Source organism: Aplidium turbinatum, chromosome 12 (assembly GCF_918807975.1).
Source record: "Aplidium turbinatum chromosome 12, kaAplTurb1.1, whole genome shotgun sequence".
Lineage (NCBI taxonomy): Eukaryota > Metazoa > Chordata > Ascidiacea > Aplousobranchia > Polyclinidae > Aplidium > Aplidium turbinatum.
In genome coordinates, this window is record NC_137483.1 from 13,295,263 (window position 1) to 13,306,399 (window position 11,137).

General features: G+C 36.8%; 1 protein-coding gene across 1 annotated transcript in view; it reads right to left on the reverse strand.

Annotated features, from left to right (window-relative positions):
• The window catches only part of LOC145781138 (solute carrier family 2, facilitated glucose transporter member 5-like), a 177,474-nt gene that overhangs the window by 71,710 nt on the left and 94,627 nt on the right, over positions 1–11,137 (reverse strand). The gene's annotated exons all lie outside the window — the stretch shown is intronic.

Here is an 11,137-nt window from a genome sequence, read left to right on the forward strand (position 1 = left end):
CAAGGGTGGGAATTGATCGCACGTCACCGAAATGCATTCCCTAGCCCTAATTAGGCATCGTAGATCATGGGAATGCGAAACTACATCCGCTTTTGGCTTTTCCACAACACTAGAAGGGTTATGTTTTTTTATTTATTTGCAAAATAATGTACTTTTTATAGGTTCTGTAAGAAGAGTGGAGTTGGTTTTAAAGTAATTTCATGTTTATAGTTAAAAGCAAGCCCGCAGCAAAGCGTAAAAAATGTCACATTGGCATCCGACCCTTTTAATGTTGGCGGAACAACGGAGTTGCGCGTCCCGTAATGTACTGTCTCTACCCTAACCCTCTCGGCCACGCTAGCAACGGCGGAACGTTCACTTATTGGTTGATTGCTTGGAAGTTTTACTGGCTTTCACAAAAATTGTTAAGTATAGCTACCCTACCCAACAGCGTTAAACGGTCAGCGTAGTCTCAATGATGCATGTGAACTTTGATTTCATGCATGATTGGATAATTTTTGAACTCAGGAACTCATCTGGGACCGCTTGTGCACTTTCAATGCTAAATCAACAGGTAGTAGACCAACGGGACTTGTGGAAAGTCGTTGATCAAAAGGACAGCTAGTAAATATTTAAACTCAGGAAAATAAAAGCTGTGTTAATTTATTCTAAACCATGTGACAACGAGGGTCACTGGGTTGGTGCAAGATCGCGCTTGTAACATGTCATTGATCTGACAATTGTGACGAAATGCAGTACCAGATTGAATGTGCTTAAGTAAACTTTTAAAGTCAGCTTCCGCAAGATTAAGCCTAAGCCTAAAAAAGTGATTTTTTTTAGACTTTACCGATGTAGGGGTTTCTCCATAGCACTAGATTAAACAACAATGTTTGAATTAAAATCTTTCAATAAGATTATTTGCAACTCTGCATATAGGATTAGTTCAGATATCAACAAAAGCTGATCAATCTGGATATTTTTCTTTTACATTTAGCCGTATGTACATTTTGTAAGAAAGTGCAATGTCACCATGGACAACATTATGCAAGTATACTCAGGTTTACGATGACACAGCAATTCTGTCAAGCGAGGAACTCATCAGTGGTTTCTTTTTTAAGACAACAGCAGTTTTGCGTGACAAGCATCAGAGCGTTAACTAGCTATTTGAAAAAATCTTTTCATTTTATAAAAGCAAAAAGTTAGCATTTGCTAAAAACTCAATTAGAATGCACAAGTACTAGATTTCGGGCAGCGAAGCATCAGCATTCATAAAACGATGAATATTCTTCTTGTCAGTTAATGATAGCGAGCGCAGTCGAAATCAATGAGCTTTAATTCTTTGTGGCCTGTGGAGTTCGTTGTTACATGAAACTTAATTGACTTGATTAAATTACGCGCCATTCCAAGGCATGTTGTTTGGAGCCTGAGCAGTAGCGGCGCCACGGGGGGGGACTGGGGTGGACATGTCCACCCCACTTCTATTTATGGTCAATTTTGTAATTCGTCGAGATCCGATGAGAAAACTTGGGGGGTGTATGCAGGGGGTTAGGGGGGCCTAGTGACTGCGTCATAAATTAATTTCAACTTCTTACTTATGAATTACTGTTGCAGCATTGACATACGAAGAAATAAAAAATCTTCATGGTTATCGCTCTATTGTATTGATTGATTGTAGTCTAATTTTACCATTTTGAGGTGATGGCTTTTATCACAGCTGAGACACAAGCTTTGTAAGACCTAATAGGCAAAGGTTTTGATGGGGCCACCAACATGTCAGGCAAGGATGAAGGTGCACAGCAACACCTAATTGCAGCGGGTGCCAAATCGTCGGTATATTTTCATTGTTTTGCACACCGACTAAATCTTGCGCTTGGGCACAGTGTTGAAAACGTAGCGACAGTCAAAACAATTGGTAACATCTACAACTTTATGGACTGTTCTCCCAAGATACATTTTTTTGTATAAAGAGCATTTTAAAAAGGATGGAATCACGTCTGGAAAAATTGCATTGCACTCGTTATCTGATAGGCTACTAGATGGTCTCATTGGTCTGCACGTTCAGATGATCTGGATGTTGTTATTAATGTAGCCTATATCCAGCACTGCTGTCAATGTTCCAACAAATGTCAAACGAAGGTAATGGTGTATCTACTGGATGTTTGTTCCGCATCAAGCAAACTGAATTTGTTACTGCTAGTCTAATTCTTCATAAATGCTTTTCGTTAAGTAAACAGGCTTCAGATTATTTAAAAAGTGAAGAAATGGATCTCACCACTGGGGTTGTTGCTATCAACGACTTGACAAGAGCATTTGACACACTGCGTTCAGAGGAAGATTTTACCAAATTGGTTTTCAACACATCGCTGTTTGCGGATAGAAATCAAATTACCAGTGAAACCACTACGCCGGCTAAGCGATGCCGCTACCCACCAAGCCATTTCCGAGGTGGTCAGATATTATTGATAGGTTGCAACAGTCTTCTGTGGAGTGAATCTGAATCCATTACAGAATAGTTAAGACGAGATTTTTCTTTATCCTTTGACAGAATGCTGAATGAACTTAAAAAGCGTTAGGCTACTCGGATCAAACATGTGATTTAATGTCAAATGCAGCTGCATTTTATTACACGCACATGTCTCCATCAAATTTGCCTAAAGTTGAATATTTAGTCAAATTCTATAATTTCCATGAAAATCAGGTTGGGCAGCAATAGGATCTTCTTTTTTGGGGTCACCTAATTGTCACAAGTGGAAACTAGAAATTGAAAAGCACCAAAGTGGACCTTGTGGTTGTGTCTGCCTTCACTTTTGAAATTGTGTGGACAAAACGATCTTAAATCATTTGTACAGCGATTTGTTTCAAATTATTGCTACTGTTGCTACTTTGCCCATGACTGTGGCATCTTGTGAACGTATCCACAGCAAAATAAGACAATAAACTATTATCTGCAACCTGCCATCATTACAAAGACTTGAACATCTGGTGCAGATCAGCAGTAAGCGAGACATTGCCGACAACACTGGTCCTCAAAAATGGTGAAAGCTTTTCAACTGACCTGCGAGCGCAAATTAAAACTTTAGTGCAGTGATTCTTAACCAGTAATGTACGCGCATACAAAAAATATTGACGCCGTCAGCGTAAACGCAAACGTTTGAAAAACCATGCGCCGTATGCGTCAACGTAACTTGTAAAAAAATTTGGCGGCGTCAGCGCATACATTAGCGTAAACTAATTTTGTTTGCTAGGTGCCAAACATTCACACGGTGTAAACCACTCGAAACAAACAAGTTTTATTTTGAATTTCCACGAAGAAACACAAGCATCTGAAAGTTTTCATCTGACATTTTGTTGCGTTTTGGTTCCAATATGTCTTTGCCCATTGAAAACGTTCTTTCAACTGCAGCGCTGGAAGGTATTAGCGTGTTGTAGCGAAAAAAAGACATTAAAAAGTAGCCTATGCGTTGACGCTATATGCGCTAAAAAACCGCGAAAACTTTACGGCGTAGCCTCAAGAGCAAACTATCCAAAAAAATGTGGCCGCAAGCGTTAGCGTAAACAAAAAGTTTACGCCGCAAGTATGCGGCGTAGAATTTGCAGCGTATACGTAGGCTACATCTCTGTTCTTAACCTATGGCAATGGGTTTTATTAGGTACCGGTAATAGCCAGGTTTTTTAAAATTCTGTTTAAGGGGCCACCCAATAAACTTTTATGAGGCCGCCTATCATTGCAGCAGCTCCATGACATAAAATAACGACAAGCTTGCTAACATAAAGATCGTAACAGTTTACCTCTCAAGTAGGCTACATGTAGCTCCACACAGAGTGAAATTTACATGCCTTTTGACTCTTTTTTATTTCTTTAAAAGTATTATTGACTCAAAAACAATGTCTAAAAAGACGTTACGAAAAGTAACTACGGACAAAGGATAAAACTACGGATAAAATACAATATAACTACAATACAAATATATAATACAAGTATAATACAAGATAACATATAATACATATAATATAAGATATAATATAATACAAGATAACTACGGATAAAGACATTACTTTTTGTAATGTCTTTTTGGACATTCTTTTTGAGTCAATAATACTTTTAAAGAAATAAAAAAGAGTCAAAAGACATGTAAATTTCACTCTGTGTGGAGCTACATGTACTTGAGAGGTTAACTGTTATTTTTTTATTCACTTGTTGATTCATTCATATCAGTTTGTATCCTCTGGGGATCCTTCTCTTGTATCATGGGCCAATCCTATAGATGTTTGCTGGTACACCCCTTTATTTTCTTTGAATAAAGATCGTAGTTGGCAATTCGACGGACCACAGAGGGAATGTATGGGAGCGTTTGGCCCCATTCTATTCTTTTGTTCATATTACCTCAAAATATTTTTGTCCACCCCACTCATTTTTGGCTGGCGCCGCCCCTGAGCCTGAGTGAACCTTGAATCACTTTTACAGCTCAGTCACAATTACTTCCTTAGCTCACATCATTTGGCTTCTAGTAATGTTAGCCGCTAGCACATACAGTATAGCCTATCCAAACAACAAGTTTTCAAAAATTACTGGCGTTCGTTTGATAATATGTTACGTATGGCAGCTAATTCTAAGTTTCAAGCTTTTTGTATTCAAAAGTGTAATTCAATTCAGTTGTGTTCTCTAACGAGTACTGTACATATCAAGCGAGCATTTACTTGTTTTAGCAAAGTGGCAAGTAGCCTTATAATAAAGAACTATAGCATAGGCTGATAGCGAATCGGTTGCAGCAACGCCTTAGCATTCTCTTGTACGTAGATATTAGAAGGTTATCCTGAAGAAAATTGCGAATCAGAGTCTTTGAGTTAAACCACGTGACTAAGTGATCCCTGGGTCCGCTGCTGAGACATATCTGATTGCTACTAAATTTGTGCATAAATTTAGCGATTTGGAGTTGCAAAATTCTTTCAATTCTAGAATATTTATTTTTTTTAATAAAAAGTGTAACTTAGCTATACCAACTGCAACTTGAAAAATAGATAGGTCTACCAAGATTTTCAAGGTGTGTTTTATATTATATGTTAATTCCCAAATCTTTTAGTTTTAAAATAAACTATTATTTTGTTCTGAAAAGTGCGAGTTAAACAAATCATTGCCACTTGCAACCAGGCGCGGATTTATGGGGGAGGCCCAGGGGGCCCGGGCCCCTCCCGAAATTTTGTGAAAAATTGTATGTTTCCGCATCAAATGGTTTGATATGCTTCTAAACAGCTGATATTAGTCCCTCGGCATCACAATTGATGAAAATGGTTGTTTTAATGTATATTTTATAGCATATCGTATATGTCGTAGTATCATTGTTCATATCTGTTTAGCTTTTTCTTTCTTTTTAATTGATTTTCAAATTTTCTGGCCCCCCCCGAAAAAAACTCTTAGATTCGCGCCTGCCTAAAGGTGCCTCTTGATCTGTCGAATTTTGTATCCTTGGATATTTTTGTTAAAAGTCTGATTTAAAGTTTTAAAAGGTCATGTTTTACCACATGTGATTGCTTGGTAATGCTATAAAATGTGACTTTCCTACAAAAAGTCCATTTGCTGTTTGTTACTAAGAAACTCACAGTCTGACTGACCCAAATTTTATTTTTAATTTTATATTGCTTGAAAAGGTTATAACCAAAACTGGTCGTGTCATGCAATAAATAAAGAGTAAAATTTGAAAAAAACTTGAGTAAGACTGTTAACAACAGTAGACAAAGGCGTGTAAAGTGGGACATATCAGACGTAGCTTATCTTTAGATAAAACCGACCGAGAAAATTTTGCAAAAAATTGAAAAATAATTATGTTTTTTTCGGTTTTGGGAGGTCCAGGTAACCAGGTCCCCTCCTACACCCGCTATTGCGTGTAACTTGAGTATGGGAGAAGTTTATAATTTAACTACGCCATACTTTTGAATCGAAGAAAAGATTAAACTTTAACAACAGGTACCAACTATCGAGTGACTTTGAAATCAACAAGCACAAACGTGCGTTGTTACATTACTTGTAAAGTGATGTAAAAAGCAATTTGAGTGTTATTGGGTAACATAGCCAGCATAGCCAGATTCATAACATAACATAGCCAGATTCAACATACTCAATTTTAAATCACTCACAGAAAAACTGCATTTAAAACAAATTTTATATCGAAAGTTTTCGATACCTCATGTTGTTCTGGTCATGAATAGGCTAGCATTTATAACTTTATCTATAGTTGTCTACATCTGATTAAGTGTATTTAGTGTATGTAAACTTGAATTCATTTTGCATCAATATTTTAAAGCAAGATGAATTGAAATGAAATAAAAATCTCGATAACTCAATTAGATAAGCGCCCGACAGTGCAAACAAAACGGAAAGATCAAACAGAGCTGGTGCAATTGCCAGGGAGTGCTGCACTTGAGCAACGCACAAGAAAAGTGGAATAATTTTCAGATTACAAGATTTCAGCTTCAGCAACAAAAGGCGTCTTCACGGATTGAGCTGAGCTTACGTCAGTGTTTGAAAGCCTCTCTTGGTACACTTTGCACAGCATGCCAAAGTGTCAGAATTAAGCTTCCAAAGAGGCTTTCTGAGTCCATGAAAACAGGTTGTCACAATCAATAACAGATGGCTGTCGCAGGATAGAGCGTTGAAGTTAGCGACCAATTGTAGCCTATATACAGTGCGTAAGGCAGCTTCCACAACTTACTAATTGCCAGCATTCACTGAATAATTGCAGTGCTAAAAAGTTGTTTCGTTGATGCAAATTAAATTGGCGTAGTTAGAAAGGTTATATAAACTACACAGCATACTGTTACGGTATGCTTCATAAAAATTTGTTGTAAAGATAGGCTAATTTTCTGGCTCTCGTGTAAATAAACCAAAAAAAAAGCAACAGAGTAACGTGATTTGTAAATATGTATGTAAAATACAGTCTAGTTATGCTCAACTCTGCTCTGTTGTGCCTTGCGTGTCTGTGGCACAAAAGTGTGATCTTCCTCCTAAAGCTATCTTTAATGAAAAAAATTATATCGTTGTTCATTGCAATGTAACTTAGTCTCATTTCAATCCTTTGTGCAGAAAGATGCTGTTGTGATGCTATAAAAGGCACTAAGTTTTTCATGTGATTACGTGTACAAAAAACTAAACAACGAACAATGGTAACAGAAAAGAAAATATCTTCCCAGAAGGTTTCTACAGTTTCAAGCCATAATGTGCATGCACAACAGGAAAAAAAATCGTTCGCAAATGGGAAATCGCAAATTTCAACGACCGATATCTTGGAAAATAATGATGAGTTGTATGCTGCGTATGAACGAGACAAACTTCATTCAAAGTACTGGAGAAGTTTTCAAGTCGCAAAGCCAATACGTTTAACCAAGTAAGGATTGGTAGAGGACCATTGATTTTCTGTTTACGTTTTTGTCTAAAGTTTTGTGTCTACTTGATTTAAGTCTACCTGCAAAAATTAACTTTTCACAATTGAAATTCTGGCTTCGAGCCGTCTCATCAAGCTCCCAAAATTACCAAACAGTCAACAAATTACAGAATATTTCACAAATATTATTGTAATATAATACTATTTGTGAAATATTCTAAATCGATGTTAATGTGAAGAAACATTCGTGTTAATTAACATTTGCCTGAAATTCATTAATTAAACTACGTTACAGCAAACGTCATAAGCTGTTGTTGAGTAAATTGTCATCCCCGATAAACATCATCGCAGTCGAGATACATTTTTATCTGCGCTCCTATTCTGTCAGAGGATACTAAGGCAATTTCTTAGGATCTTACGCTTTTTCCCTTCACATACTGTACTTTCTGTCTGCGTATGTTTTACAATTGGACACACGTACAGTTGTAGGCCAGACGCATGCTATATTGATGAAGGAAACTTAACATTTTTACAGAAACAAGTACTTTTCATCTCAGCTAAAAACAAAAAGCAATAATCAATAATTTTGTAGAATTTGAACGTTTATTGATTTTATGTTTCAGACGGAAATTGCCAGCACCTGTTGATAATGCAAACTTATTTTCGATGTTGACTTACAACTGGCTCACCAGCGTCATTTCAAAAGGCAGGGAGTCATTGAACATTGAAGACCTGCCCCCTTTGTCCAAATACGACTCAGCAGCTGACACAACAAAACGGTAAAAACCAACAAAAAAATTACAATTATGTGAATAGAAAGTTACATGTTCCATATTTTTGTCTCTTCGTTTTCGTATTAGCCTTTGGGGTCGAGGGCCTATGTTTTTAGAACCTATGCAGATTTTGGTCTCGTGGTCCAAGACACGTAGACATTTTGTAATAAATAGTTTCATACTTTCACTGTTGCAAGAAGATTCTGTGGATGTGCAAAAATCTTGATGCTCCTGCAAGACGTTTAAGACGCACTCATGTTTGAAGGAATAGGCGTATGGAATTTGCATATTTTCACCTTTTCTTTTTTTAGTGATAAACTGTCAAATTAGCCATAGAGGTGTTTTGTTTATGTGGCTTTATTTATCATTGCTAGACAACTCACTTATCACTTAGGCTTACTTTAAATGCTTTAAATCTTTTAGTTTGACTTTAAGCTCAAATGTGAGTTTCTAACCTTGGATTGTAGGCTACAATAGCAGAGAATCGTATTGTTTAGGGAAAGACGAAAATCTTTTTATAACATTAATTGGTGATAAAAATTAGCTTTGCTTGTAAAGATGAAGAAAAAGGCAACATAAATTTATGTGAATAAGAACATTGATCGAAAACATAAAAATCGGCCTAAAAACTTATCAAATACCAAACCGCTGAAGAAGGTGAAACAATAAGACGGACCTAGGTTGCTATAGTTTTCATAACAAGCAGAACATGCCATTTATCGATTAAACAACCACTGCATTAATTTTCCCGATGGAGAGTATTGAGAAAAAGGAAGGATGCAATAAATTAAATTTTGTCATATAATTCATATTTGTAGGTCGTTGGCCCGTCTTTTTTTCCAACTGAGTCTGTATTAACTAAGCTCTTGTTATAGCACATTGGAAAGTTTGGTGCGACCAACAATAACGCAAAAACGATTTAGGCTAGTATTTTTTCTCACTTTGGCGAAAACATGGCAGTCAAGGTAACATCGTCTGCAACATTGGGATGATAATGTAAAGCCAATGTTTAAAATATTTCACACCTATTCTTCACCCAAGTCTTCAAAAAGCACTATAGCACACTGTAGCCAAGAGTTAGAGTAACTTTTACAGAATATTTTAAAATATTAATGTTGGTTTTAGTTTTCCCATAACCAGATATGAATTTATTGAGTTCCATTAGGGATAGGGGATCTCCTAACTAGATAAGAATTGTCATAATAGAAAAAAACAAAAAAAAAAACAAGAAAACGCAAAAATTCACTAAGCAGTTTAACTCAAGTTTTAAAGTGTATGATGAATCGATGATGCATACGATTACAGATTCACTCGTATATACGAAGAAGATGCAATCAAGCATGAAGGAGCTGCCTCTATAAGAAGATCGCTGTTTCGTTACATAAGAACACGACTTATTGCATCATCAATAGCCGTAACTTTGTCGGTTACATCAGCATTTATAGGCCCAGTAAGTGCATTAAGTTACCTGCAGCCTTTGCTGCGACCATTTGCATTAACCCAGTTCAGCTTCTCGGTTGTCGTGATGTTACAACCTCCGGTATACAGATTGATCAAAAATGCATTGATTTGCTATAATGTTCAGATGATTTCGTAACTGATTTTGGACTAAACATGCAGTATTTGCAAAGTTTTCACTAAAATTTTTAATTTTCACCACTGTACACGAGTGGTAGGTTGTGTTAAACCAAGAGTGTTTGCAGAACAAACATTGCAGTTTGTTCCACTTCACGATTTTGCACAATCATGCTGACCATGACGCGCTGCCATTTGGTGGGCCTACCATTCCTTTTATGAGAAAAACATAAAACAATGTTAAAATGGTTCAATAACAACAAGGTTTCTATAAACTTTTCAGTTGATTTCGAGTGCGCTGTAGCTTATCGCTTAACTTTTTTTTGAATATAATCTATTTACTTTCTCCAAATAAAGCTGGTTTTATGAAGAGTATTTGAGCACCCCAGATAATGTTTGAGTGATTGTCAAATGCCCATGCCCTTTTATGACATGTTATTTCATTGGGTTTGATGTTAGAGGGTTCTAAATGATTGTTCACGTCATTTTGGTCATTTTATTGCTGTTCGATAATGATTTTTTGTTTTCGACGCGTATTTTGTGTTTGTCCACAACCATCAAACCTACATTTCTGTAGAAGTTGGAGTTGAACGTTTTGGATTTTTTATGGAAACAGAAAAATTTCGACCTTTTTTTCTTTTTAAAAAAGGTTTGAACTGCTTTTATATTAATCAAGAGGTACAATTTGAACGGAGGGACTAGACTAGACCATGGACTTCTAAATAGTAGCATCTGGACTGGAAACTCAGTGGGCAACATGAGGCCAAACAGTTGGTACACAGTTGGCCAACAGTGGGCCAACAGCCAAGTAACTAACCCTGTTGGCCCACTGTTGGCCAATTGTTGTACAAACTGTTTGGCCTCATGTTGCCCACTGAGTTTCCAGTCCAGATGCTACTATTTAGAAGTCCATGACTAGACAAACATCATAAAATAGATATTTGTTTGACACACTGAGCAAAGCGAAGCGAGTAAATTTTGAAAAAGCACAGAAAATTACATGTTTTTTCTCGTTTTTGGGAGAACTCGTAACCATGTGTTCCTTTTCGATCCGCTATTGCCTTGGTCCAGTGGCGGGTTCGGGCAGGGTAATTGCCAAGCTTGTCCATGTGAATGGGATTCCCACGGGAATCCCATGGGAAATGTCCCATGGGTTGGATGGGATGGGACAGCACGAATTGCATTTCCCATGGAAATTGAAAATTTGCTGAATGAGCACAGTGACTCGGAATATGAGTGCCAATGATAATGAATTGTCATAGATAGACAACTTTTCTGAACTTTAAAGTTAACAAAGTCAATAAATTTTGTCCTTTTGTATCTCTTTTTGTACATTTAGTCCTATCTAGTACACATTAGACTTAACTTTCCATAAATTTAATAACATTTATTGAATTGTATTTTGATGGGAATCCCATGGGATGGGATGGGACG